This window comes from Sorex araneus, chromosome 3 (genome assembly GCF_027595985.1).
Source record: "Sorex araneus isolate mSorAra2 chromosome 3, mSorAra2.pri, whole genome shotgun sequence".
Taxonomy (NCBI): domain Eukaryota; kingdom Metazoa; phylum Chordata; class Mammalia; order Eulipotyphla; family Soricidae; genus Sorex; species Sorex araneus.
Genome location: NC_073304.1, coordinates 34737726 through 34761577, shown reverse-complemented (window position 1 = coordinate 34761577; position 23852 = coordinate 34737726). Strand labels below are relative to the sequence as shown.

The 23852-nt window shown below is 35.7% G+C and overlaps 1 protein-coding gene across 4 annotated transcripts in view; it reads left to right on the top strand.

The window, feature by feature from the left end:
- FUT8 (fucosyltransferase 8) overlaps window positions 1-23852 on the top strand; it is a 280643-nt gene that overhangs the window by 85198 nt on the left and 171593 nt on the right. Inside the window, exon 3 of one of the 4 annotated variants that reach the window (XM_055132353.1) lies at window positions 18582-18629. The exons of the other annotated variants lie outside the window; for them this stretch is intronic. The gene's annotated coding sequence lies outside the window, so the exon portion shown is untranslated. The remainder of the gene's footprint in view (window positions 1-18581; window positions 18630-23852) is intronic. 4 annotated transcript variants of the gene reach the window in all.

Here is a 23852-nt window from a genome sequence, read left to right as displayed (position 1 = left end):
AGTGTTTTCATTTTTTTTTTTTTTGCCATGTGGTGAAAATCTAAATTTGGGACTCTTCATTAATTGCTGATAAGTGTTTAGTTGTATGAATATGAGTCAGGGAGCTGAATTAAAGTGTGACAAAGAATTTTTAAATGTTAGCCTTAGGTATTGTCATTTGGATAGGCTCTAGATTTTTAACATCTTGCCTGGATACTTTGATGGGGCAGAGAATAATGATATGTGGATTTACATTTTTTGAAAGATACCTTTTGCATGGTCCTAGACTTGACTGTGTGTGTCAGGAGACAGTGAGAGGGGGAGAGGGAGAAGATTTGGGGAGTTTTTATGGGCTTTTATATTTGGGATCCTTTGTTACTGTCTGCTCCAGATGACCTTCCTATCTCTTGTTCTGCGTCTTCACATTTTTATATATACTCAAAATTATTTTTTACATCTTATTGGATGTGCTGTGGGCTTAACCTTTTTGTCAGTCAGCTAGGAATAGATAGAGAAGTGTGATAAGTTTACAGAGAAAGACAGAAATTGAAGTAGTTATAACATTGTTGGCTAATAGTTATTAGCACTTAAATCCCATATGCTATCTAAATACTTTTTCTATATTATATTCCCGGTACCCATGGTATTGATATTTTAATAAATATTAGTTAAATGAAATATTAACTTAAATATTAACTCACTATTAGATGATAATAACCTCGAATTCAGTTTTGCAGATGAGGGAACCAAGGAATAGGATTTTCAAAGGCTTCTTTTTGGGCAAGGGTTTATTGATTGTTGAGACTGAATATTTACCTACCACACAGTGCTTCACAGAGATAATCTGGAGGCCTCTTTGGGGGAAAATTCTCTGCCTACACTTCTCTAAGTATTATAACCATTAGCAGTAAAAGGCGAATGTATCAAGGTAAACTTGTTTGGTATGGGGGCAGGGAGATAAAATACAAAACTAATCCAATATTTTGTTTGAATGGAGGTATCAAAAAGGAAGTGGACAATGTAGTTTATTTTCAAATCCTGGAGAAGCAGATTCTGGATATTATATTACATTTATGGTGCTAAATAAGGATAAAAAAGAATTTAGTAAAAGATTATAATACTAGTTTATAGAACAGTATATTTCCATGTATAATAGAAATATGTTAACCACACGTGTAAATTTTTTGAGAAATTTCCATTCATTTTTAATTGAATTATAAAATTAATGTTTTTTTCTCATAGTGTGAGAATTTCCCCCCCCCCAAATTTTATTTTATTTTTTATTTATTTATTTCTATTATTTTTAAATTTTTTAGAAATTTTATTAGTGAATCACTATGAGGATACAGTAACAGATTTACACATTTTCATACTTGTGTTTCCCTCATATCCAAATTTTATTTTATTGAAGCTCTATGAGTTACAAAGTTATTTATCATTGGGTTTATGACATACAGTGTTCCATCACTGATCCTGCCACCAGAGTCAACTTCCCTCCACCAGTGTTCCCAGGTTCCCTCTCCTACTCCTGTCCCAGCCTCAGCCTGTCATCTTGATAGGCATCTTTTAAGTTTGCTTATTAAAGTTTGGGTCTTGTGAGTTCAGTGTTGTTGACTTTGTGATTTGAATATTTAGTTCTGTCAATCCTTAACACCACTGTTGTACCTAAATACTCTTGACCTCTGTCCTGCTGCTGCTTATCTTGTCTTCACTTCTCTCCTTCACTTTATTTTTTTCCTTCTCCATTAACTCTGGAGTCAAAGGTGATTTTTAGGCATCTCCCCACCCCCGTAAACGATAGTATTTCCTCATCCAGTTACTCTAAATTTATATCACTTTATCACATATAAGTGATATTATCCTGTTTGTCCTTCTTCTGACTTGTCATCCCATTGCCCATCGATTTGTTCGAGCAGGCACCAGTAACATCTCTCATTGAGAGACTTATTGTTACTGTTTTTGGCATATCCAATATGCACGGGTAGCTTGCCAGGCTCTGCTGTGAGGGCTCGATACTCTCGGTAGCTTGCCGGGCTCTCCGAGAGGGGCGGAGGAATCGAACTTGGGTCGGCCATGTGAAAGGCGAACACCCAACTACTGTGCTGTCGCTCCAGCCTCTTCTGACTTACTTCATATATCTTCCAGTTCCATTCAAGTTGCAGCAAGTTGCATGATTTCATTATTCCTTACAGCTGCATAGTATTCTGTTGTGTGTGCATGTGTGTATGTGAGTGTGTATGTCTATATATATCTATATACATACATATATAATATATATCTCACCTTCATGATTTCAAATTTTAGCTATTGTACTGAGTGCTGCAATGAATAATAGTGTGCATATGTCCTTTTGAGTAAATGTTTTTCTGCCCTAGAGTAGATATCCAGAAGTGTAATTACTGCTCAATTTGAAGTTTACTGAAAATGCTCCATACTGTTTTACATAGGGGTTGAACCAGACAACATTCCCACTAGCAGTGGATGAGAATTCATTTTCACCACATCCCTGCCAACACAGATTGTTCCTATTATTTTTGCTAAGTGACATTCTCACTGGTATGAAATGGTATCTCATTGATTTGGATTTACCTAAAAGCTTTCCATATTTCACATGAAGCTCAAGTGCTATTGACTACCTTACTGAACAGTGTAAATATATATATATATAAATAAAATATGCATATACACATGTATGTATATATGTATATATACACATTATTAGAAGATTTAAGAATGATATTGCTATGTTCATAAGAATTTTCTATTAAAATTCCAAATCAATGACTTATTCTTCTTCTGTTATAGAGTTAACAAGATGCTAAGAAAAAAAAAATGTAGTCACCTGTAATTTTGCAGAGATCTGATTGTGATCTGCCAGCACTATAAGTCTGGTGAAAAGAAAAATTAGCTCAATGGCAAAAAGACAGCACAGTTGTTCCTTCACAATTTTTGTTTCCTCTTTCCCCCCCCACTTCTTGTCTGAAACATAGTAACTATACTGTAGCTGTTATTTTGAAATTGCATGTTTTTTATTAGAAATAAGAAGTGTATGTAAAATCTAAAATGAATGGTCCACACCTAGATCTGGCGGTAAAAAGTAAACAGTAAGACATTAAGGAATTAAACAAAAGTACAAGGGAAGAAGTCAATGGTGATTACTCTAGATTTATGAACAGTGAGCCACACTGAGGCAGTCAGAAACAAATAAAGGCCATCAGCAGTGACATTTTTGGTAAGTAATCAAAAGCAAAATTGTATTTTATGGAAGAAAATTGTATATCATAATGGTATTTACAGTACTGTGGCTTTGGCGAGGCTGCAAGAAGCCTCTTTTCCAGATGAAGATGGTGAGCTGTATCACAATAGCCCAGCACATGCCTGTACCACATGACCAGGCCACGGTCCAGGCAGGCAGTGGGAACTTCCCGTTTGTTCACTTTTGGACAGGTGTCCAAAATTAGCTAAGCGCTATTTTTTTTTAATGAGAAAAAAATAAGAGTTACGGGCCCTATCACTTGTATCACTTGTCATCCTGTTGATCTTCGATTTGCTTCGAGTGGGCGCCAGTAACGTCTCCATTTGGCCCTGTCATGTGCTAGTGTAGCCCAGTGATATCTGCTCACTCCAGGAACAGGAAGAGCCTCAAACCATTCATTCAGGGTTTTGACGAAGAAGTCTGACCATCTCATTGGGGGGCCGCCACGTGGTCTTTTGACATCCCGTGGAATCCAGTCGGTAATGGCTCTAGTACAGCGGTCATCTCTGAATCGTACTACGTGTCCAGCCCATCTGGCCTTGGCAAATCAGTGTCCCTGATTCTTGACCGTTGATGGAGGTCGGAACTCCGGATTCCTTCTCTCACTTGAGTGAAACTCCAAGCATGGCTCTTTCAATTCCTCTTTGGGATACCCTATAGCGTTCTCATCCTATTTTCATAGGGCCCAGGTTTCTGAGACGTATGTCAGTGCAGGAAGAACGTTGGAGTCAAAAAGATGTGCCTGGAGCCGGAGGTTCTTCGTCTTCTTAACCACTTCTTCGATGCTCTTGAAGGCGTTCCATGATGCTCTCTTCCTCCTGTACAGTTCTGGCGCCAAGTCGTTCCTCATGTTGATTTCTCGACCCAGGTACACATAGCTCCTGCATTCGAAGATGCTCGTTATCTTGAGAGCAAATGGAATATCAGGAACAAGTTCATTTTTCATGAACATCATTTTGCTGAGATTCAGCTGCAGTCCGACCTTTCCACATTCGCAGTCGAAGTCGGCCCTTCTACCTATCAGTTTTGGAAAACCTCTGTGCCCTGCTTCCAAAAGTCAACCTAACTGCATTTCAAAAAGAATTTAAGACTTTACAGACCAACATCTAGAAAAATGTCTATTTTGAAAGAGAAGAGAACTTAATAGAACCCAACTTAACATAAAACCCCAGTGATTTGGACCAGCTGCTCTTTTTTTTTCTTCGCATCTTGAATAGTTGAAACTAGAAACTTAAAAATTATTACTGTCTTTGGATTCTCTACATAGTCTTCCATTTTTATGTGGCTCTCTTTGAAAAATTTAAAGCAGTTTCTTTGTAAATCAGAATTAACTTCAGTAATAATTGGGTTTTGGGGATTTTTAAAATTTTAGCTATTTAAGTTTAAAAATCAAGCATCAAAAAATAAACATAAGACAGGGCCAGGATGTTGATCATAAATAGAGTATTGCTTGACAAAACATAAACAAGCGTAGAGCAACTGAACGGCTATTTCTCTGCTTTTGTTAATTTTCTGGTATAATTTATCTTTCCCCCTCCTATTTTAACTTTTGCTGTATTTCAGTGTTGTAATTTTTAAATTAGAAAGCCTATAATTTGGGTTTTAAACATTATATGCTGTAGTGCTAAATGCCCTGATATTGGAGCGGAAGGGGCTTACTGTTTAATCACCCATCATCTATGGTTGTTTGTGGGCCGTCTGCTATAATAATGCACAGTGTAGTGGGTCCCTTTAGTTGTAATGTCAGATTTTAAGGTTTCTGACACTTTAATTTTTTACAGTTCTGATTGAAAGAAGCGATGAGTTTCAATAAAAGTTTCAACATCCAATAAAGAAATACATCTTTATTTGCTCACCCTTTGAATTGTATTAAGGCTTTTAATTAAATTTCACCATGCTCCAGGCTGCTTTCCACACTAGCTGAGCCTCACGCATGAGTGAACATATTCCTGGATTATATTATTATATATATAATTAATGTATATATTTCCCTTTATGATGAACATATTAATCATAGAGGGAAATATGTATATATATATGTATATATGCCTCTCAGAGAGCCTGGCAAACTATTGAGAGTATCCTGCCCTCACGGCAGAGCCTGGCAAGTTCCCCGTGGTGTATTTGATATGCCAAAAACAGTAACAATAGCAGGTCTCATTCCCCTGACCCTGAAAGAGCCTCCAATCATTGGGAAAGATGAGTAACAGGAGGCTGCTAAAATCTCAGGACTGGGACGAATGGAGACATTACTGGTGCCTGTTCGAATAAATCAATGAATGATGGAATGATAGTGATACAGTGACAGTGATATAGTTAACAAGATTTAAAAGACAAAGGTATTGCTATTCACTATTGTCTAGGGACTTTTTTAGGAGGTGAGCATAATTTTTTTTTTAATCTTAGGAAGAAATGGAGTTGGGAAAGATTTATTTAGGCTTCTGATATTTAAGGCTCAATGTATGCTATATAGTTAAAGCGGTTTCCAGGGGATTCCAGAGAATTATTGCTGCCATGTAAACTTCAGAGCATAGCACCTTTTAAAGGTAGATTTGGAGGAGAAGCATACTACTATTACTCTTGAGACCTGCCGTTTAAAGTTTTTTTAGTTTAGGGATTATATGTACCTCTTTCTAGAACTCTTTATAGCCTCATTATTTGCTTTTTTGGGATTAAATGTATTTAAGGATACTGTGCTCAGGTAGGAATTTTTAAAATCTTTGTTTTCCTCAAATACTACCCCCAACTTGTCATATTAAATAATATTTCTTAACTCTAAAAGTGGAATATGCATTCTTTAGGAGAAGCTTGGTAATGGAACTGCCTGCTTTTATATATAAATAGATTTCCAGCAAAGATAAATAATCTCATTTGCCTTCCTCCACTGGTTCTGGGGTTCTCTGGACAGTAACACTCTAGTAAAGTTGAGAATCTGCTTTGTACAAGATAGTAAAGATTGTGTTTTCTCTAAGGAGCATGCACAAATGGGAATTATATGTTCTTTCTGAAATTTCTTTGTTCTGTATTATGTATCTTATTTGGCAATGATCCTAATTTTAATGCATTTAATTAAAGAAATCTTAGAAAGTTATCTGTAAATTCATAGAGCTACTTGACAGCTCTTTATATTTACTTGCTGAGAAATACCAGATCAAAGAAGTTTTGTTCATGTGACAGAATAAAATGCTTTTTGTTTGTTTACTTTGGGGCCACACCTAGCTGTGTTTAGGGCTTAGTTGTGGTGGTGTTTGTGGGACCACAGTTGGTGACAGGAGTTGAACTGGAATGGGCTGTGTGCGAGGCAATGCCTTAAGCCCTGTACTAATTCTCAGGCCCAAGACTAGACTGTGCTTTTATCACCAGTAATTTCTGTTCTCTGAGTTTGTAGTTTCAGTGGTATGCTGATAACATCAATGTATAAATATAATTTTTCCCTCATGATTGTGTTTTATTTGTTGTGAATGTATTCTTAGTTTAAATTGGGTGTAAGGAAGGAGGTTTTTTGGAAAGCAGTGTTTACTAACTTGGGGATGGGTAATGGAAAAGGCAGGCTAAAAATATACTTGAATAAAATGAAATGATAGCAGCATGGGGAAATCTGACATGAGAGGGAAACAAATTATAAAACATAATTATAAGCAAATTATTGGAATATAAATGTTAAAATGTTTTGAGATGACAGTAAAAAAATAAATGATTTATGTATAACACAATCTACCTACATCAGATCTTGTAAAATTTGAGTTAAAAGCATCTTGTTTAATTGAAGATTGTGTTTTAATTTTCTAGTATGTACTCATTTTTTGTGAATGAACTATGGAAATCCCTTAGTTATTCTAAAGTGATTGCCTTTTATCTTTTTAGATGCTTGAGGTTCAATACCTACATGTGAATAGGCATGAGACTGAGTGTTTTCAAGTTTCAACAAGTCTCACAATGGAGATATTACTGGTGCCCACTCGAGCAAATCGATGAACAACGGGACTACAGTGCAGTGCTATAGCTATAGCTAACAATGATTAGACTCTGTTTCAGAACCCATTGTTCATATTTTGTGATGGTTAAAAATCATATTGGCTCTTGTCATAGAGTTAGTACTAATTTATAATTCTAATATATGGAAACATTAAATACTCTCTAGTAAATGCTGGACTGGAGCGATAGCATAGTGGGTAGAGCATTTGCCTTGCATGTGGCTGACCTGGGTTCGATTCTTCTGTCCTTCTCGGCAGAGCCTGGCAAGCTACCCATGGCGTATTCCATATGCCAGAAACAGTAAGTACAAGTTACTGTTGTGCAATGGAGACGTTACTGGTGCCTGCTTGAGCAAATCAATGAACAATGGGACTACAGTGCAGTGCAGTGCTATAGTAGATGCTGTATTTATTAAACATTCCTTAATACAGAGTAGTTTATTCATAAACCCATACATAATTTTGATTATTATAAATACATGTTCTGAGCAATCACTATAATTCTGTACCTCTCTTTCTTTACCTTTTAGATTGGGTATGGGGAACATATGATCCAATTGCCATATAAGGTCCTTGAAATCTTGTGGTAGTCCTGATACATGTATGCTTCTCATTAGCTGCTTGTGTTCTGCCTGTCTATTTTGTATGGTGTGTGAATTATGCTATTAATATCCAAATAGCCCTTGGCAGAAAAAAGGATTCTCCTGTTTAGGTATATTTTATATTTTTGGGAGGGGTATTTCCAACAACTGGTTACTATTTCTGCTCTTCATTGTTAGTTCTAAGTATGTATTTTCATCAGAAATTGTTATTGAGAGAGTAGGCTTTCTTTTTAAAAATTTACTTATATGAAAATTTGTTTTTTCCATTTTTGGGTCACACCCAACTGGGCGTTACTCTTAGTTCTGTGCTCAGGGATTACTTCTGGCTCTGTGCTCAGTAATGACTCTCGATGGTGCTCAGGGGGTTTACATGTGTGTCAAGGATTTGATACAGTGAACCACAGAAAAGGCAAGTACCTTAACCTATTCTATTTACCTCAAGTTATATTTTAATATTAGGTGTCTTTCAGTGAGTAAACTAGTTAAACTAGTAATTGTATCTTCACTGTTAATACTTTTCTCTATTACACTATTTATGCATACCATATTACAGGTATAATGTGATTATATTACTACCACAGCTCTGAGTTTTTAAATCTTTTTTGTTTGCTTTTGGGCCACACCTGGCAGTGCTCAGGGCTCTTTTCTGTTTTTTTACTCAGGGATTATCCCTGGTGGTGCTCTGGGGATCATATGAGGTATGGGGGAATTGAAGTTGGGTTGACCACATACAGGACAAGTACCCTACCCATTGTCCTATTGCTCCAGCCTCACGAAATTATTTTTAAATTGAATCACTGTGAGATAGAACATTACAAAATTGTTCATGATTACATTTCAGTCATACAATGTTCCAACACCCATCCCTCCACCAGTATAATTTCCCAGTCTCTCACTGATTTAAAAAAAAAAAAAACAAGAAACCAGAGACAGTTTTAAATATATACTCTAATAGAAGTTTTATTATCAGTAAGTATACTTTCCTATTGAATGAATTAAGCACATTATTATTTTGTGGTTAGAAGTCTATGGTCTTTGGTGGAAGAATGGGTGTTCAATCATTGTATGATCAAACTGAAAATCATGAAAGCTTTGTAAATGTATCTCACAGTGATTCAATTAAAAATAATTAATTTAAAAGAGTCTACAGTCTCAAGTACAACTGTATAAGTTCAGTTCTCAGTTTTGCGTCTTTGTAGTTATGTAACCATGGCAAGTTATTCATTTTTATGATTATTGCCCCAATTTTATCTGTAAAATGGGACTTATAAAATTAACTGATTTGTGGCTGGAGAGATAGTACACCATGGGTAAATCACTTGCCTTGCTTGTACATGTGCATCACTTGATCCCTAATGTTTTTTAGGGTTCCCTGAGTGCAGGGAATAATCCCTGCACACAGAGCCAGGCATAATCTCAGGTGAGTGTGGCCCCCAAACAAAACAAAAACAACAAAACAAAAGAAAAATTATGAGAGTAATTCATTTTGTGAAGAACAATGCTTATGAATAGTACAGGCTAAATACATATTTGTTATATGTAGTTATTTACTCACTCATAGAATATTATTAGTATAATCTAATAGGCTTTAGAAGTTAATATTTTAATTTACAAAAGTTTTGAAAGCTTCAACACAGTTGTTTTTAGTGTTATTATTGGACACATTTTTTAAACTGCTATCCAATAGTGTTTTTGAGACTCTTGTGCATACAGATTATTCAGTAACTTTGCTAATGAGTAGATTGTTACTTGGTAGCTTTAAGATTTTTTTTTGGTGGGGGGGATGTTCCACACCTGGCTATGTTTAGGGTGTGCTCCTGGCTCTGTGCTTGGGGATTATTCCTGCTTGTAAATTGGGGACCATATGGGGTACCAGGATTGAACCTATTTTGACCATGTGCGAAGTTAGTGCCCTGTATACGATTCTATCTTTTTGTATCTTATTTACTTATTTGTTTTGGAGCTATGCCTGGTAGTAATCAGGGTTTTCTCCTGGTTCTGCACTCAGGGATCTCTTCTGGAAGGTCTTGGGGAACCATATGTGATGCCGGGAATTGAATCTGGGTCAACTGCATGCTAGACAAACTCTCTACCCACTGTACTATTTTCTCAGCTCTCAATTTAATTTTTCCAAGGCATACCTGATTATACAAATAAAAGTTAAATATTTTATTTAGTTATCATTGTTTAAGTTGCACTCTGCCCTCTTCTACCCACTGTGTCCTTCACTTGAATCTTTATTTTGTTTCTACAAACCTAAATCTTCAGAGATTTCAGTGCTTTCTTTTTCTTTTCTATTGGTGTTTTTTTAAATGAATGTTATTTATTGATATTTATTTCAAAGTTTTTGTTTTTGAGTCATCCCTGGAGGTGCTTGGGGCTCTTCCCAACTCAATGATCTATATATTTGGATGCTGCACAGGATATTGAACCTAGGGCTCCTGTATGCAAAGCAGGTGCTATAGCCCATTGAGCTATCTCCACAACTTTATTCTTAAACTTTTTTTTTTATGGTGAAAAAGATTATATTTAGGACTAGCTAGCTGGACTGTTTAGATGATTCAAATTTTGTTGATGACATCCAAGTCATCGTCATGGTCAGGAGCCAACCAAACATATGCCTTATTTTCTCCATCAGGGATAATCAGAATATTGACCTTTGCCACATCAATGCCATAGAGCTTCTTCATGGCTCTGGTGCTCTGTTTAGCCTGGTGTTTTTGACCTTGACATTTACAATGAACATAAGTGCATTGTTATGTTGTAATGGAATCCACTTAATCAGTCCCACCAAAAACCATCTTTAAGCAAGAAAGCAAGGAGATTAAATTATTTAAGGTCAAGACAGACTATAACTAAACAATCACTTGAAATTGTGGTCCAGACCAGGGATACAGAAATTTTTTTATAGTTTTTCTGATAGTCATAGCAGTGGTGAAACAAAGAGATGGCCATAAGAATGACATTTCTTGGTTGGTTGCAGTTACAATACTGAGGTACATTGAGGCAGTAGGGGCATAACTTGGGACTTGGAGTGGGGACCTTTGTTGCTGGGAATCCTTGTGTTTGGATACATTGTATTTTATATATTTGGATGCATTTTTAAAATTTATTAAATTACTAATTGCTTTAGTCATCCTGCTTCTCTTCCCATCTTGTTAACAGATGGATTTGGGCCCTTCTGTTCTGTTTTAGTCAGTTTTATGATTTATGACGTATTTATCTCTGCCAGGTTCCCAGAATGGAGCTCCCGTTGTGAGAACTTCTCTGTTTACAGAACTCCTGTTTCTGGCAGTGTTTCTGGTTACCTGTGCTTAATTGCCTGCTCGTTTCTAACTTTTCCCATCACTGCAATAATCACCAAAATAAGGTATTTTTTAATCAAAGGGTACAGGGCAAAACCACAAAAACTGCAGTTTAGCCTTTGCACATAACAGTATCTTCTATTTTCTTCATGGCTGATTCAGTGGTCAGAGGGAATTTGATGATGGCATAATGGTCAAGCTTGTTTCTACAGTGGCCATTCTTCCACACTCTTCCATAGATATTTGGGCTGCCTTATCATCTGCAGCGTTTTGGGTCTTTGGATGGTAGGTGATGTGCAGATATTCTCTTTATGGTAATGATGTCTTTAGCACTGCTTTCTTGGTCTTTAAAGCTGTGGCTTTGGCTTTAGCTTTATATAGGATGGGAGATTCCTTCTTGGCTTTCAGTACATCTTTGTAGAAAGGGTCTCTATCCTTAACTTAGGCTATAATAAAGAGAAGTAATTGTTCTCTATTAGCTTAGGTGATGGTAGTTAAAATGAAAGAGAAGGATTCAAGGGATTCCTTCAGAAAATAAGAATGAAAAAAAGACCCCTAAATTTTAGGAGTCTAAACAAAGCATTTGATTGGCATATAGAGACCCTTGCATGCACATAAACGTCTATATTTGAATATTTATAGAAGATAATCTGTCAAAATTACTGTTATTTTAATTTACCAAGCTTGCTGATTGCTGCAGTTGTATGTTAGCTGAATTCTAGATGAGGAGCTGTAAATATGATCTAGTGTGAAAAAGCTTTTTTTGTCCTTGAAGCTGTTTGAATATTCCCATCCCTCATATAATCCTCCCCCCCCTTTTTTTAGTGTGGGGACCCTTGTGTCTGGACTTTTATGCTTTTTCTTAGGGAAAAGTATTAAGGTCGTATGATAAATATTAAATTTTTAGTTAAAAATTATTTACTGTAAGTGATAAAAAATATTGACATCGTTCTGTGTGACCAGTCTTTGTTTCAAAGAAGCTGTTCCAGAACTATCTAGGGATATATAACTTGTTTTAATTTTTTTTTAATGCTTTTTAAAAAAAAATTCTTCTTTGAGGAAGTTTCCGTTCATTTCTTCTTCCCATTTTTTGATTTGGTTGAAGGTTTTTCCTTGTAAAGTTCACCAGTGCCTCATTTATCTTGAATATTAACCCCTTATCTGATGGATATTGGGTAAATAATTTTTCCCATTCCCTGGGCTATCTCTATATCTTGCTCATCATTTCTTTTGAAGTGCAGTAGCTTCTTAACTTAATGTAGTCCCATTTATTTATCTTTGGCCAGTGGTGTTTTGTCTTTAAAGATGCCTTGGGCTTCAATCTCATGGAGGGATTTGCCTATATTTTCCTCCATGTCGCATATGGATTTAGTTCTGATATTGATGTCTTTAGCCCATTTTAATCTGACTTTGTGCCTGGCATTTGACAAGTCTGAGTTCTTTTTTTTTTTTTTTTGCATGTAGTTGCCCAGTTTTTCCAGCACCACTTGTTGAAGAGGCTTTCTTTGCTCCACTTCACATTTCTTGCTCCTTTGTCAATGATTAAGTGATCATATATTTGAAGATCTGTGTCAGTATGTTCAACTCTATTCTAGTTATCTATGAGTTTGTCTCTATTCCAATATCATGTTGTTTTAATTGCTACTATTTTGTAGTAGAGTTTGAAATTGGGGAAGGTGATGCATCCCATATTCTTTTCCCCAAAGATTGCTTTAGCTATTTGTGGGAGTTTATTCAATATGAATTCCAGGAGTATTTGTTTATTTCTTAGACAAAATGTCATGGGTATCTTTATAAAGGGACCACATTGAATCTGTACAATGCTTTGGGGAGTATTGTGATTTTGATGATGTTAATCGTTCCGATCCATGAGCAGGGGATGCATCTCCATTTCCTCATATCCTCATTTATTTCCTTGAAGGAAGTGTTTCGTAGTTTTCTCTATACTACGAGATCCTTCACCTCGTTAATTAAGCTGATTTCGAGGTACTTGATTTTCTGAAGCACAATTATGAATGAGATTGTTTTTATAATATCTCTCTTTTCTCTTTCATTATTTGTATGTAGGAAAGCCATGGACTTTTAGGTATTGATTTTCTAACCTGCCACTTTTACCATACAGTCCTGTTGTTTCTAGGGGCTTTTTTTTTTTTTTTAAGTATTTAGAATTTTCTAAGTATAGTATCATGTAATCTGCACATAGTGATAGCTTGACTTCTTTCTATCCTGTTTGGATGTCCTCAGTATCTTTTTCTTGCCTAACTGCTATGGCAAGTACTTCCAGCATTATATTAAAAAGAAGTAGCGAGAGGGGGCAACTTTGTCTTCTCCCCAATCTTAGAGGGAAGACTTTTTGTTTCCGCCCCCCCTCCCCCCATTGCAAATAATGCTTGCTGTGAACTTGTGGTGGATGGTTTTGAATATACTCAGGAAAGTTCCTTCAACTCCCATTTTGTTGAGCGTTTTTTACCCTAAATGGATGCTGGATCTTTTCAAATGCCTTCTCTGTATCTATTGATATGATCATATGATTTTAATCTTTTCTTTTACTGATAATTGTGTATTATGCTGATTGACTTGCAAGTGTTAAACCATCTTTGCATCTCTGGGATGAATCCTATTTGGTCATGGTGTATGACCTTTTTGATGAAGTCTAACATTTTGTTGAGGATCTTTGCATCTGTATTTGTCAGGGATATTGGGCTGTAATTCTATATTTTTTGTGTGCTGTCTCTGCCTGCTTTTGGTGTCAGGGTGATATTTGCCTCATAGAAACTGGAAATGTTTGTCTTTCTTTAATATCTTGAGGAAGCTTTTACAGGATTGGGAATAGGTCCTCTTAAAGATTTGAAATTATACACAAGCAAATCCATCTGGGCCAGGGCTTTTGTTTTTGCAAAGACTTTTGATTACTATTTCAGTTTCCTCAATAGTGATAGGTAGGTTCAGGTATTCCAGATCTTTTTGAGCCGCCTTGAGATATTATAGGAGTCCAGCAATTTATCCCATTTATTTGAGGTTCTCTTGTTTTGTGGCATAAAGATTGTCAAAATAATCTCTGATGATTCTTTGAATTTCCATGGTTTCTGTTGTGATGTTCCCTCTTTCATTTCGATGTATTTGCGTGATTTGGGGGTTAGAGATTTTAAAGGGACGCCATAAGGAGTAGTTCTGGAAGGTCCAGCCTTCCCTTTGTGTGTGGGTGGCCGGATTTCAGGCTAAGGGGAGATGAATAGCGTGCCTCAGACTATTCTATAAAATTTTAAGAGATTTTTTTTCCATGTTAGCAACAAAGAAAATACATGGTTTTAGATATTTAATGTTAAACCTTTGGTCCCATTTTTGTAGTTAATAATTTTGGTGGTCCAGATTAAAATAATATCTTTATTTAAAAAATTATTTAAGTTCTATTCCTTCTATTCTTTTTGTTGTAATGAGGATTAGGGGGATCTCACACACTTGGTTGCAGTACCATCTGGAGTAATACACTTTAGTTGTGGTATTCACGCAGCATTGCTTGTGGTGTGGAGATCACACACTTCTGTCACCAGGGATCCCAAACATCAGTGCTGCCAGGATAATGCTTCATATGGGTGGTTGAGGGATTAAGTTTGTGACATTATCTTCAAGAGAGGCACTTTGTTACTAGCTATCATTTGGTTACCAGATATTATCTTTTTTTGGAAATACTATATTTCATCAATATCGTATGTTTTAGAGTCTGACTTCTAAATCTACATCCCCAGCTCTAGATACATTTACCTTAACTTATTTAATCAGCATGCATTTTGTTAAAGTTCAGTTGAATAGAATTTAAATTAGTTGCATAAAAGCAATGAACTGTTTTACTCTGATTTGGGAAAATAGATGTATTTCATGTTACCATAGATAGCACTGTACAGTATAGTGATTTATGAAGCAAATTTTGAAAAAGATTCATCTCATGGTTATAATAAACACTGGGATTGACATCCAAATATCAAACTTCACTTCTAAAACCTAGCTTTATACTTATTATTTTTCCACCAGAAGAATAGTCTTAAAATTTGTTTGTTTGGAGGTTTTATAAAATTATCTTAAGAATTAAGAAATGGTTCTTATTTTCTGCCAGTTGAACAGTACAGATAATCAGCAAATTGCAGTACGTATGGATAGATATTTTTAATAACTTGGGGCTGGAGTAGAGAGATTAAATCACCTGCTTTGCGTGCTATTCAGGTTTGTTCTCCAGTACACATATTTTTGGTCTCTCAGCACTGCCAGGGGTGACCCCAGAGCACAGAGCTAGGAATAGCCTCTTGAGGACACTGGGTGTAGCCCCCAAACAAACAAGAACAAGAACTCTGGAAATTTAGCCAAACTTTTAGGAATCAGTTTTAGTATGTTTTAATTTATTGTGATTGGTCCTCAAAGGATTCCTATACTATTAGATTGTCCATATGGTTTCTGTTGCTTCAGAAAGAATGAAAACATGTATTCTTTGGAAATTTACATTTTAAAATTATAGGGCACAGACAGATCACTCATAGTTTAGGTAATATTGAGATAAATTTAGAGCTTCATGTTTTCTTTAATACCCTAAAAGCATTAAATATCAATTTATCATTTAGTAAGATATGAATTATTTCCTGTTCAGCCAGTAAGGGATTTAGAAAGCCATCAATTAGAAAGTCAGCAAGTAAGAGATTTAGAAAGTCACCACAAAATGAATTAAAAATGGGAGCTGGGAGTGGTGGGGGGTAAGGGGTAAGGGTAATGGGTCTCCGATCTCAACCCCAGTTAACCATCCTGTTTCCACATAACTCTTGTATGGAATTTGGAAGTAGTTGTGAGGTCACACTTAGCACAGGCTCACTAAAAATGCTAATTATGGAACCATAACATGCTTTCTCCGCACTTTTCCTCATGTTGTTAAATGCCCATTTGTTGCAGTTCCTTTTACCTAATGCATCAATTCTGGCTTCCAAGAAAACAATGAGGCATACTGGAAAGCAAAGAGAATGAAGTGTCAGAATTAGATACAGAAATGACTGGGATACTGGAATGATCAGAATAGGTATTTAAAGTAACTAAAGGGAAAAGTAGACAACATATAAGAATAGGTAGATAATGTAAATAGAGAAATCTGAGAAAGTATAGAATGAAATGCTAGAGATCAAACTGCTGTTAACAGAATTAGAGAATATTTCCATGGATGCATTTGTAGATCTCATAGTAGAATCTCTTGAAGCTTGATTAATATACCAGTACAATTTGGAACACATAAAACCAAGGAGAATATCTACTGGTGAAAAAGAAGGGATAATTTTAAATTTGCATTGTAAGCAAGATATGAGAAAAATGGTGAGGGACAGATTTAAAAAATACAACACTGTCACCTGCCTCTACCCTTTATTAAGTCTTATGTGCTTTAGGGTAAGAATTTTAGAGCATTTATCTTAGTGTTTACCATTTTTCTTGCCTAAAGTTTGGTATAATAAATGAAAGAGATAATGTAGGTTCACAAACAAAACCTCATTGGCATTTTTCATTCATTCTCTGCTACTAGGTGTTCTCATACAACAGATAAATTTTGAAAATTACTGTGAAAATATAAATTCTTGGTAGACTGGCTGGTATTTGATAATTATTGACTTTTATGTTTGAATAGTAGAGCTCCAAATACCATACATTTTATTTATTATTTTGAGTGAACTATCAGAAGAGCAGAAGCAAGTTGAAAAGAACCATGGATAGAGAGCCCTTTTATAAAACTCATTTTATTTTACCGGTTTTGAGACCAGATTAGGCAGTGCTTGGAGGCCACTCCCAGCTTAGTGCTGAAGTACTTGTGCTGCTGGGTATGGAACTTGGGTGTCCTGCATGCAGAGAATTTGCTCTTGCTCTTTGAGCTATCTCCTTTTCTCCTAAATACTTTGGTAGAGAAATGGAAAACAGTGTACACATTTCAAACTTTCTAAAAGGGGAGATGCAAATGAGTAAGGTTAAGGGTTTGTTATTATTTGGTATTATTTATTCCTTTCCCCCTCCACCCCTTTATATGTATGCTATAGATGACTGAGATCATCTTATATTTGCCTCCTCCCTTTTACTTAGTCAATGAGGCACTTTTCAGTTTCATCCAGTTTGCACTGAACTGCAGGATTTCATCTTTTCTGTTTCCTCTATAGTATTCTTTTGTGTGCATATATACCACATTTTGAAAAAAGAATTTATCTGTCATTGGACATTTAGGTTGTTTTCATGCCCTGACTTTTGTGATAAGTGCTGCAAGTGATATCTGTTGTTAGTATATCTTTTTTGGATTAATGCTGTATTTTGGGGTAGAGACCAAGAGGTAAGGTCATGGGTCATATGAAAGCTCTAGATTTTCTTTATTGAGAAATCTCCATATTGTTTTCTATAGAAACGCAACCAGACAGCATCCCCATAGATAGTTAATAAGGGCTCATTTTTTACTGTTGTTTTTTCCTCATTTTTTTGATATATGCCATTCTTATTGACATGAGATAATATCTCATTATTTTTGCTCAAAGTGGTGTTTTAAGAATTGGCATTCAATATCAGAGGGTCTGATTTTTTGCAAAGCATGCTAATAACAAAGGCGTTTGCAGTGTCTTCCTATTGAATTATTAGATTAATATTAGTGCTTATTTGCATGCTAAATGCTTTGTCATTGTCATTATCCTTTTCCTGCCTGGGAGACAAATAATTTGATAGTGACCCTTCAGGGATTTTCTTAATAAATTTGATGATGAATCTCAATATATTATAAATCATAATTAGATTGAATGGAATTGTTCTTTGTAAAAAAATCCTACCAAAATAAAACATTAAATTTCTTTCCTTGTATCACAAGTAGTAATTTGAAATACAAGAATTATTAGTTGTGTATCAACATTTGTCATGTCTTTAATTTGGGTTGGGGAGTTGGGTGGGATAGGTTGGTACACACCAGGCAAACTTAGCGAATCATGTGTCCAAGGATCAAACTTTATCATGTAAAGCATCCTTCCAACCCTTTGAAGCATCTTTCTGGCTCTTTATCCTATCTTGGCTTCTGATTCTGATTAGCTGTACCAGTCTTGATCAAGTTAAGTCACTTGATCAACTTAACTTGATCAACTTAAGTTCTAGCTCCAACTTTTAGAAGCTAGAACTTCTTTGGAGCTAGAACTTCTCTTACTCAATAATAAGAATTAAATGAGGCATGGGCCAGAGTGATAGCACAGCGTGTAGGGCGTTGCCTTATATGTGGCCAACCTGGGTTCAATACCCAGCACCCCGTATGGTCCTCCAGCATTGCTAGGAATAATTACTGAGTGCAGAGCCAGGAGTAACTCTTGAGCATTGTTGGGTGTGGCCCAAAAAACCAATAAAAATTTTTTAAAATGAGGCAATGTTTACCAAGTGCTTAGTTCATATTTAGCATGCAATAAAAGTGTTACTTTCTTCTTCCTTTCAGAATTAGTAATACCTGGATTCCAGTCCTTAACTTCACTAGTGACTAATTGTAAGTAATTTAATTTTGTTGGACAAGCCACATATTCTTTCACCATAAGATTCTAAATGCCCATTTCATTATGGGTTTTTTTTTTTTGTGATTGAAATCAGTTTCTACTATAGTTAGGAAGTTTTTGTTATATCTCTTTCTGAATGCTATAAATATATGAACCTTCCTGAGTAAATTGGTTGGGATAAATATGGTGGGATATCAAACCTAATGCATTTTAGGGATATGTAGTAGAAGGAATGTAAACTAAAATTTTTCAATGGGAAGACTGCTATTAGACTTTATTTTTGCTTAATCTAGTTTATTAGGAAAACTGAAATGATGGATTAGAAATTCTGTTGTCAATTGAAATAGCTACATCTAAAAGAAATATGTATAGGATTCAACTTCTTTTACAACCCATAAAAATTTTTGTTTTTATTTTTTTAATTTTAGGTTATTTCTTAAAATGAGTCTTTAGTAGATAATGATTTCTTTGTGGCAGATTAATTGGACATATCTAGTTGGTAAATACCAGAGAAAGAACTAATTCAACAGTAAATATTTAGCTATAAAATTGAGATTGATGTATACATGAATTACATTAAATGACTTATTAAAATTACTGTTGAATTCAGCTATATTAACTCAATTTCTTTGACATAATCACAGGAGAGAAATTGTCTGTGTGATATATTGGAAGGTGACAGAACGAAAAATCAGGTTTCATTTTTAAGGATATTACAGTTTATGAATTGCAGTTAGATTTGTTTGAATGTGAATCATCTAAAAATTGAGCAGCAAAGAAAGACATCATTGCTTTTGTATTTTATAGCACTTGAATCTTGAATTTTTTTTCAGCAAGCACTTTATTACTGAGCCAGAACTCTGGCCTGAAGATTTTATTTTGTAATATGTTGGTAACTTTTAAGAATTTCCACTTTATCATTTTGTTTGACATGTTTCAAACTTAGATGCATATTATTCATCCTGAAGAAGACGCACAAAATAGAGAAATTTTTTGTATGCATTTGTTTATTCCTAAAGAAAGGATAAAAGAAAATAGAATCAAAATTGAATTAAAAAATCCATGTGGATAAGCAAATATGTGAATATTAAAGATGTGGGTATGTTGATTATGGTTCTGTGTATTTTTATGACAAGACAGAAGTCTTTACAAAGTTAGAATATGTGCACTAAGTACGTAGTTATTGAAAACAATTTCACTTTCCAAGAGGTGTATGTTTATTTTAAAGAAGTCTGACACATTAGTATTAAGCTGAGTAATTATTTTAATTACCTTTTTGTTAATAAATACTGGATCTATTGTAATTCTATAAATTATATATACCAGTTATTATCTGGGAAAATAATAGAGTAACAGTGATATCAGTGAATATCGCATGCATATTGTATTTTATAAATTTGGTTTATAAAAAGTTGTAAAGCTCTATTTTGGTCTCATTGTTTTTGAAAAATTATCTCATGATCTAATAAGAAAAGGTGTGTTTATAAAAAGGTGGTCACATATGCTTTTTGAAACTGAAAATAGTTTACTGAAGGTCTGATTCAAACCATTATCCTGTCTTGCTTGTTATCCTTTTTGCTTGTTATTTAATAGAAGGTAGAATATATAGCCACAATCAATGTGTAGTTAGATCCACTAAAATAGTGGGTATGTCTTGCTCATTGTTATAACCTAGAATCTCAGATAGTACCAAACTCGCACTAGATCACTGTATCACTGTATCACTGTCATCCTGTTGATCATTGATTTGCTCGAGTGGGCACCAGTAACGTCTCCATTGTGAGACTTCTTGTTACTGTTTATGGAATTGAATACGCCATGGGTAGCTTGGCAGGCTCTCCGAGAGGGACGGAAGAATTGAACCTAGGTTGACTGCATACAAGGCAAACGCACTATCTGATGTGCTATTGCTTCACACTAGATAGTGGATAAATATGTATGAATTTATGAATGATGAGAAATTTTGGACAATTTTTTAAAGTTTATTATTAGACAATTATAATATTGTGAGCCACAAAGGTCTTCATAGGTCAATAGAAAATGAGTACTATTTTTTCCTGTTACTTTTTAAACTTTATCTGAAGTTACACTTTTTTATTGAGATACTAAGATTTTTTATATCAATGCTCATTATTTTTATTAATACATCATTTCAAAACCACACCCAACTACATTTCTGTTACTTTTCCCCACAGTTCTGTAAATAAAAACTGCTATGGGTGCTTTATTGAATGTTAGCTACCTGTCAACTGATAAATTAAAGTTGGTGTAACTAATGATTTATAATAGTTAATTCTTTTTTGGCACTTTCATGCCTCACTGAAGATCACTGGTTGTCCTATGATACTTAAAATTATTCAGTATAGTTCTGTGGCCAGCACTTTAATACATATTTTAGTCTTAGACTACTTTAATATTCACTTAAATTAATAAAAATAGAAATATTTTAAAATAATTTTAATAGTCTGACTATATCTATAGTCAAATAAATAATATTTATAATAATTTTAGCTATGTTTTTTACTTTTAATTGGTTCAATATGAATGTTATTAATGCTGATTTTTACACAGAGTTAATAATTTGGCCATAGTAATAGCAAGAAAATGTAGAAAAGGCAAACACTATCTTATTTTTAAGTTTTTATTAGAGAATCACTGTGATGTACAGTTAAAAACTTATGAACTTTTGTGTTTGCATTTTGCTCATACAGTGATCGTTTACCCATCCCTACACCAGTGCCCATTCTCCTCCACCAATGATCCCAGTATCCCTCTCACCATCCCCACCCCATCCCCCACCAACCCACCCTGCCTCTGTGGCAGGGCATTCCCCTTTGTTCTCTCTCCTTTTGGGTGTTGTAGTTTGCAATAGAGGTATTGAGTGGCCATCATGTTCGGTCTATAGTCTACTTTAAGCTCGCATCTTCCAACCGGAATGGGTCCTCCTGACGTCCTCTACTTGGTGTTCCTTTCTCTGTCTGAGCTAAGGCAAACACTATTTTAAACCTTTAATTATATTGCTAAATTTTATTGAATAAATTTATTTATATATATTTATGATTACTTTGTATAGTGCATTAATATATTTTACTTCCCACAGGGTATTGGTGTTCATATTTTACCAGTTTGAGTGTAGGGTGGAAAGCTTACTTCTTTTTAAATCCCATTAGCCACTTCATTTGTAATGTGTCTTTCTTTCGTGCATATATTTGAGACCATATGGACAGTATTATGCTTTTGTTTACCTGTGAAATATACTGGAGACAACCTAATAAGAGAAGGAAAATATGATTACTTTTTTGTCTTTTTTGTTGTATTCTCTTTATGTTGGAATATATGAGGCAAAAGGAAAATGACAGGATTCATTTTTGTTCTTTTAATATTTAGATCCCTAGCAGGTCTCTCATTTCCTTCCACCTTTTCCATTCTTTTCTTTTTGTTTTTAAGCCGCACTGCTCAGTATTCATAAGTTTGTAACTGTACATCGCAGTGATTCTCTTGGGGGACCGTATGGGGTGCTGGGGATTGAATCCAAGTCACCTGCAAGCAAAGCAAGTGCCCTACCCACAGTACTCTCTAGATTCTCACATTCAAACTGTATTTATTGTGTATCAACTGACTAGGGCTTCTAGCTGTTTTTTTTAATTAAAAAAATTTTATGTATTATTTTATAAAGTAGTCCACAACATTTGATTCCATTTCATATTCAAACACCAATTTCACCATCATATGCCTTCCCACCACCATATTTCGGGTGTTATCATCCTGGACCCCATCCCTGCCCCAAAGCAGAACTGAAATAATATAATATTTCCCTCTAAGGTTGGTTGCCTCCCGCTCTGAATCGCATCAAAAGTGATGCAGTACTCTTGAAGTATGGGTAGGGTGGGTCCTATGAAGTGTCACATGACCAGGAATAGGTTCGATCATGAGTGAGGTTTGGCCTGTACATGTGGAGAGCGACCGTGAGCATGGTGACTGCGGTTGAGTTCTGTAGGTTTTCAGCTTCAGGAACTGAGTCTCGGGGAAGGGGAGGGATCTCACCGGCCCCTCTTTGGGGCAAACTGAGAGAAACAGCCTGGTGCAGGGTCTGGCGGCATTGTTAGGGCGAGCATACTGTCAAGCTTCCTTCTGCGAGAGAAGGACATATGATCTCTCTTTTAGGTGTTTCAGTGGGAGGGATGTGGAGAAGTTGCACTGAAAGTCATTTCACTAAATCAAATGGAGTTATTTTTACCCCTTCTTTATTGGTGGGGGCTTTTTGGGTCACACCCGGCAATACACTGGGGTTGCTCCTCACTGCATTCGGGAATTACTCCTGGCAGTGCTTGGGGGACCATATGGGATGCTGGGGATTGAACCCGGGTTGGTTGTGTGCAAGGCAAACACCCTTCCTGCTGTACTATTACTCCAGCGTCAAATGGAGTTATTTTAACTAGTTTCTGTATTTGGGAGGAACGTTTGAGGTACTTAAATATAAACTGAATTACACTTGCTACCCCTAGTTATAACTAGGTTTCCTGTTGCTTGTTTTAAAATATGTGTAGTTGAGGATGACACCCAAGGACAGTAGATACAAGAGCCAGGGGGATTGCTCTATAGCTGGAAGACTGCATCATGAGTGGAGGGGAGAAGGCAGATGGAATAGAGAAGGGATCACTAAGAAAATGATGGCTGGAGGAACCAGTTGGGATGGGAGATGCATGCCAAAAGTAGATAATGGACCAAACATGATGAACTCTCAGTGTCTGTATTGCAAGCCATAATGCCCAAAAGTAGAGAGAGAGTATGGGGAATATTGTCTGCTATAGAGGCAGGGGGAGGGTGGGAAAGGGGGGTTATACCCGGGATATTGGTGGTGGGGAATATGTACTGGTGGAGGGATGGGTATTTGATCATTGTGAGATTGTAATCCAAACATGAAAGCTTGTAACTATCTCACGGTGATTCAATAAAATTGAAAATAAATACATATTTTTTATTTAATTTAAAATAAAACTGTCATCCCGTTGCTCATCGATTTGTTCAAGCGGGCACCAGTAACGTCTCTCATTGAGAGACATTTTGTTACTGTTTTTGTTACTGTTTTTGGCATATCCAATACGCACGGGTAGCTTGCCAGGCTCTGCCGCGTGGGCTTGATAGTCTCAGTAGCTTGCTGGTCTCTCCAAGAGAGTGGAGGAATCGAACTCGAGTCGGCCACGTGAAAGGTGAAT